Source organism: Lepus europaeus, chromosome 1 (assembly GCF_033115175.1).
Source record: "Lepus europaeus isolate LE1 chromosome 1, mLepTim1.pri, whole genome shotgun sequence".
Taxonomy (NCBI): Eukaryota; Metazoa; Chordata; class Mammalia; order Lagomorpha; family Leporidae; genus Lepus; species Lepus europaeus.
The window spans coordinates 170,841,499-170,848,176 of record NC_084827.1 but is presented as its reverse complement, the minus strand read 5'-3'; the positions used below and the strand labels follow the sequence as shown (position 1 = coordinate 170,848,176).

At 36.1% G+C, this 6,678-nt stretch overlaps 1 non-coding gene across 1 annotated transcript; it reads left to right on the top strand.

The window, feature by feature from the left end:
* The first annotated feature begins 272 nt into the window (after positions 1-272).
* Positions 273-375, top strand: LOC133768570 (U6 spliceosomal RNA). The gene has a single exon (XR_009867018.1). It is a non-coding gene; the product is annotated as a U6 spliceosomal RNA (small nuclear RNA).
* Positions 376-6,678: the final 6,303 nt, after the last annotated feature.

The following is a 6,678-nucleotide window of genomic DNA, read 5'->3' as shown; positions in this document are numbered from 1 at the left end:
AAAATTGAGTTTTATATAGATATTTATAATCTATAAGATATTTATTTCAGAAACTGACAGAAGCAGACCAAAATCAATACAAACATAAAATATGCAAACTACTAGCAACAAAATTGACTCTTACATTTAAAAATACTACACACATCAACTATAGAACCTATAACCTTTTCAAGTCCATGTGAGATATTCACTGAAAGAAAGGATACTCGGGATTAGAAAACCAAATCTTAACATATTTAAAAGGATTAAAACCATAGAATGTATTTTCATGTTCACTCTGGCATTGTGAACACTAAAATTGGAATAATACAGAGAAGACTAGTGTGGCCTCTAAGTGGGGATGACAATCAAATTCATGAGAATTCTGTATTTTTTAAAGAGACAAAGAAAGTCATCATGTAATGATTAAGAGATCAATTCAACAAGCAGATGTGATGACTGTAAATAGCCCAATGCTAGGGAAACTATTTTATAAATAAAAATTATTGAATTTAAAGGGAGACAAAAGTTCCAATACAATAATATTAGATGGCTTCAGCACCCTAACTTTCATCAGTGCATGGATGAACCAAATCAAAAAACTAACAAAGAAACAACAGAGAAAAATTATACTATAGACCAAATGGACCTAATAGACCACTACAGAACATTACATCGCACAGCTAAAGAGTACAAATTCTTTTCATTCATGCATGTAACGTTCTCTAGGATCATGACATGATCCCTTATATTAGGGGAACCAAAAAACTCTGCTAAGAAACTATAAGAACTCATGAGAGAATGTGGCAAAGTTGCAGGATATAAAATCAATACCTCAAAATCAGTAACATTCTTTTTTTTTTTTTTTTTTTGACAGGCAGAGTGGACAGTGAGAGAGAGAGACAGAGAGAAAGGTCTTCCTTTTGCCGTTGGTTCACCCTCCAATGGCCACCGCGGTAAGTGCGCTGCGGGCAGCGCACCGCGCTGATCCAATGGCAGGAGCCAGGTGCTTCTCCTGGTCTCCCATGGGGTGCAGGACCCAAGCACTTGGGCCATCCTCCACTGCACTCCCTGGCCACAGCAGAGAGCTGGCCTGGAAGAGGGGCAACTGGGACAGGATCGGTGCCCCGACCGGGACTAGAAGCCGGTGTGCCAGTGCCGCAAGGCAGAGGATTAGCCTAGTGAGCCGCGGCGCCGGCCAGTAACATTCTTACATATCAACAATGCTGTGGCTGAGAAAGAACTTACAAGATCAGTTTCATTTACAATAGCTACAAAAATGCAAATATTTAGGATAAATTTAACCATGAATGTGAAAGATCTCAAAATGAAAATTATTTTAAAAGGAAAGAAACTGAAGAAGACACAAAAAATGAAATAAAAAATGTCCATGTTCATGGATTGAAAGACATAATAGCTTCAAAATGTCCACACTACCCAAAGCAATTTGCAGATTCAATGCTATCCCAATCATAATTCCAAAGAAATTCTTCATAGAACTAGAAGAAATAATCCTGAAATTTTTATGGAAAACATAAAACCCCAAATAGGCAAAGCAATCTTAAGCAATAAAAACAAAGCCGTAGGCATCACATCAACAGATTTCAAGGCATACTACAGGCTGTTAAAAATCATAACAGCTGGGTAGAGTCACAAAACTAGACATGTAGACCAATGGAAAAGAATTGAAACACCAATTACTCCATGAATCTATAAACAGATAATCTTTGATAAACAAGCTAAAATCATTGCCTGGAGAATGAACAGTTTCTTTAACAAATAGTGTTGGGAAAATTGGATTTTTCACATGCAGAAGCTTCAAACAAGATCTTCACCTACACTCTATACAAAAATCAACTAAAAAATGGATCTAGGATCTAAATTTAAGTCCTGAAACCGTTAAAGTACTACGCAAAGTCTTCTTGAGTAAAACCCAAAAAGTATAATCAACAAAAATAGACAAATGAAATTGCATTAAGCTAAGAGGTTTATGCACAGCAAAGGAAGCAATTAACAAAGTGAAGAGAAAACCAACAGAATGTAGAAGATATTTGCAAACTATATATCTGATAAGGGATTAACTTCCAGAATATATAAGGAGCCCAAGAAATTCAACAACATCAAAACAAACTAATTAATAAACAGGAAAGGAATATGAACAGGTATTTTTCAAAGGATGAAATATAATTGACCAATAGACACATGTATGGAAAAATACTCAGCTATAAAAAGAATAAAATCCTGACATTTGCAACAAAATGAATGGAATTACAGATCATAATACTAAGTACTCTAAGCCAGACCCAGACAGGCAAATATCACATGATTTATCTTATTTGTGAGGATATTAATATATTGCTTGATTGAATCATGCCATGTACATAGAATTATATCCTTCTTTCTCATCTTATTATGATTTGCATGATTCTGTTACTTAGTAATACTAATATCTCTGTTTTAAAGAAAAAATAGTATATATTCATATGCACATAATGTCTACATTTGAAGGAGATATGACCAAATATTGAAATTTTAAATTTTAAATAAATATTTATAACAAATACTTATAATAAATAAATACTTATAATCAAAAAGACTGTATTGTTATTATTAAGATCAGTATAATATCTTAAAAAATTTCCATGGAACAAAAACAAAGAAATATTTTCAAATGTTTGCTGTGAATGATAATATAATGTCAAAATTCATCAGCTACAAATAAAACTGTTTGTAAAGGGAAATTTTAAAGGTTTTAAAAAATTATTTATTTATCTTGAAAGTCAGAGATACAGAAAGAGAGGGAGGGACAGAGAAAAATATTCCACCTTCTGGTTTACTCCCCAGATTGCCACAACAGGCAATACTTGTCAGGCCAAAACCAGGAGCCAGGAGTTTCCTGTGGGTCTCCTATATGGGTGGCAGGGGCCTAAACACTTGAGACCTCTTCCACTGCTTTTCCTAGGCCATTTACAGGGTTCTGGATGGTAAGAGAGCAGCCAGACACAAACCAGCACCCGTGTGGAATGCTGGTGTCACAAACAGTGGCTTTACCAGCCATACCACAACTCCAGCTCCAGAAAATTTTTAAGTTTTAAACGCCAATATTTAAGAATACAAAGGTTTACAACAATTTTCTTTAGAATAGCTGAAGAAGTTATTAAAAGAGTCAAATTAAAGCCTAAGTAAATAGAAAAGAGGAAAGTATAAAAATGAGAGCAGAAATCATTTAAAATATTTGACAAATACAAAATCAGTGAAGGTAAAATCTATTCTTTGAATAGATTAATTGAATTGATATTCCTAGCAAGACTGTGAATAAAGAGTATGTCATATCACAATTCAATAGAACATTGAAAGAAATGAAAATGAGAAAATCACTTTAGATACTGTAGGCATTAAAAAAAAAAAAATAGTATCAGTCAATAGGAGCCAAGGGCACTCACTGGCTGAGGTGAGCCTCTGCACTCCACTTGTGGAATGTGAGCAGTACATGGAAGTCTGAAAGGGGCATGGAGTGAAAACTTAGAGAATGTCCAGCAGTGTTTAGTCTCCTTTTTCTCCACTCCCGTTCTCCATTTTCCATCTTCATCAGCTTCATCGCAGTATTTGGTGACAGCTTTATCTTTAAGAAAGTTAATTTTGGGGCAAAGATCTAAGAAAAATAGACCTGAAAGATGTTAAGTTGTAGTTGTATTGTGTTGAGCTATAATTGATTCCTTTTCTTTTCATAAATAGAACTCAATTTATTAATCTACTTCAGTGATGATTGACATTGGCACTGGCTTTGGTTTGGAGTTTGGCAGCAATGGCACAATGTCATTTGCATGTGTACCTTGGGACATGGGTATACTAATTCCTCTAGGGTGATATTTCTGGACCAGTATGCTTCCTAGATTCTACAGATTCCACACCACATTTATGAAGAATAATCCTTATCATTTAGCTTTTCTTATGTATTTTCTTACAAGATGAACTTTGAATCTCATATGCTCATTAATAACTTTGTGTACCTCTGTTTAGGTACTTGTAAAATTATAGTGTATTATTTTTGTCAGAATACTAGGAACAATTACCTGACAAAGAGTTGGGTAAATATTCCTTTGTCTGCCCCCTAATACTTTTTATTTTAGGATACACACAATGTGCTTATGTCATTACTATTGAGAAACTAAAAACTGTGTGATGTCATTAATGTAATCACAAGAGACACAGGTTAAGGAGGAGAAACAGGTAAAGAGAAGTTTTTCAGTTAACAGCTTCAGAAAAAAAAGAAACACTATTCACTATTTTTGTTGAAACTTTGAATTAATTCTTTTTTTAAGATTTATTTTATTTATTTGACAGGCAGAGTTACAGAGAGAGAGACAGAGATCTTCCCTCCGCTGGTTCACTCCCCAGATGGCAGCAACAGCCGGAGCTGTGCCAGTCTGAAGCCAGGAGCCAGGAGCTTCTTCTGGGTCTACCATGCGGGTGCAGGGGCCCAAGGACTTAGGCCATCTTCTACTGCTATCCCAGGCCACAGCAGAGATCTGGATCGGAAGAAGAGCAGCCAGGGCTAGAACCGGCGCCCATACGGGATGCCAGTGCTTCAGGCCAGGGTGTCAACCCACTGTGCCACAGCGCCGACCCCAAAACTTTGAATTAATATTCATCATAGTCCACCAGCACAGCCACTCAGCCCTGTGTCAGCAGATTTGGCTTCTCTCGAGCCCTCTCAGCTTAGTCTACAGGCTTTCTTCTGTGTGCGAACATCCCTAGTATCTCTCAGTGCATCTAAATCTTTCCTTTACAATTTTTTGACTTTATTGATCTAAATTCAAGGTATAGGAATTAGACATGTTTAGAATGTACAACATTAGAACTTGTTGTTTTAATTCATATATATGTCATAAAAATATTCTCATAATCAAGTTAATTAATATATCCATCACCTCACCTATTTATTTTTTTTCTTTTTTATTTCTTTTTTTCTTTTTTCTATTTATTTATTTTTCTTTTTTTTTTCTTCCTTGTGATGACAAAGCTTAAGATCTGCTCTCTTAGAAAAATCCAAAGCATAAAACACATTATCATCACCATATTGTATGTGCATTAGGTCCCAGAGCCCAGGCCATTGTATCTAACTCTCTGCCTGCTAACTTTGAGATGAAACTTCAATAGTTAAAACATGCAGCCTACATGTGGAAAGTATTAAAGTCAGTGTAGTCCATTCCTTTGATTAAACATGCACCTTTTTCAGTCTCCTTCTCCTTCAGTCCAACACACTCAGACTAAAACAGAGTCATACCACATGCCTCCTAGGTAGTGATTCTCATTTTAATCACATTTAGCAATATCATACTAATGTCCTGATATCATGAATATTTTTATTGTGTGTGATTGTGGGAGGATCCTTCTTAGAGAAATATGTAAAAATTTCTATCACTCACACAACCCATAATTTCATAAAATAATTAAAATCAGTCAGAAAGAAGATGAAAAAAGATAAGGAAGATGTTAAAATCAGCTTTTATTTCATTTCATTTGGCTCTTAAAAAATTAGTCCCTCAATTTCACAGCCTCATGACGTAATTGTGCACTTCTTTGGTGGAGTATTGAAATGAGGTTGTGTTCTAGCACTTTCTAAGACAAATGACAGGTAACAGTGCATGAAGTTGCATGAGGGTGTAGTTTCCATCATGACAACACCCATGAAGGATCAGCTCCTGTGTACAATATCTGTGAGTTAATGCATCCACCCCCACTCTCAATTGAGCAAATTCAGTGGTCAGATAAATGCTATGAGAAGGGAGCACAGGGAACATGAAACAAAATCCACTGGTTTGCTTGGAGACTTGAATGATTTCATTCACCTTTATGCTTCTCAGTTTTGAGGCTCCATCACAGGCTATGAAAGTGTACTAATGCACCTCCCCAAAACACAGTGGTAATGAGATCAGTCAACTAAAAAACGACTCAAAGTCTTCACCCCACAATCAAATTGGCTAAAGTCCTTGGCAATTTGTTCAGTATTTAATATGGATTTGGATGGTGTTTTCTTAAAGATCTTTAGTCAGAACACTAGATTTGGACCTCTGTAAGATATAATGAGTTTACTTCTAAATATAGGGAACTCAGTCCAGCTCTCTTCAAGGAAAGTCAGATTCTCCATTTTCATGGTTATAATCATATTAATCCGTTCTCTGGAGAGTTGTTCTCCCCAATGATTCCTGATGAATCCATGTTTATTTGGGTAACAGTGAGTCATTGTATTTGGCTTATTTCCTTGGCTTTCTCTTCTAAGGTGGAATCATGCCGGGAAAAGCATGAAAACCTTGAGTTTTTAATTCAGGCAAGTTTTGCTCAGTTTGACCATCTCCAAAAGTAGAGAGAATTCTCTCATAATAGGGTTGTTGTACTGATAAGATACATACCCAAGGTTTTGTTTTTTTTTAACTCATTCTTCTTATTTATTTGAAAGAGAGAGAGAGAGAGAGAGAGAGAGAGAGAGAGAAATATCTTCCATTGGTTCACTTCCTAAATAGCTGCGATGGCTGGAGCTAGGCCAGTCCAAAGCCAGGAGCTTCTTCCAGGTCTCCCATTTAGGTAGCTAGGACCCAAGCACTTGGGCCACTATCTGCTGCTTTACCTTGCCATTAGCAGGAAGTTGGATGATAAGTTGGGCAACACTTCTGCCTTTTTGGCTCTCTGAGCACCACC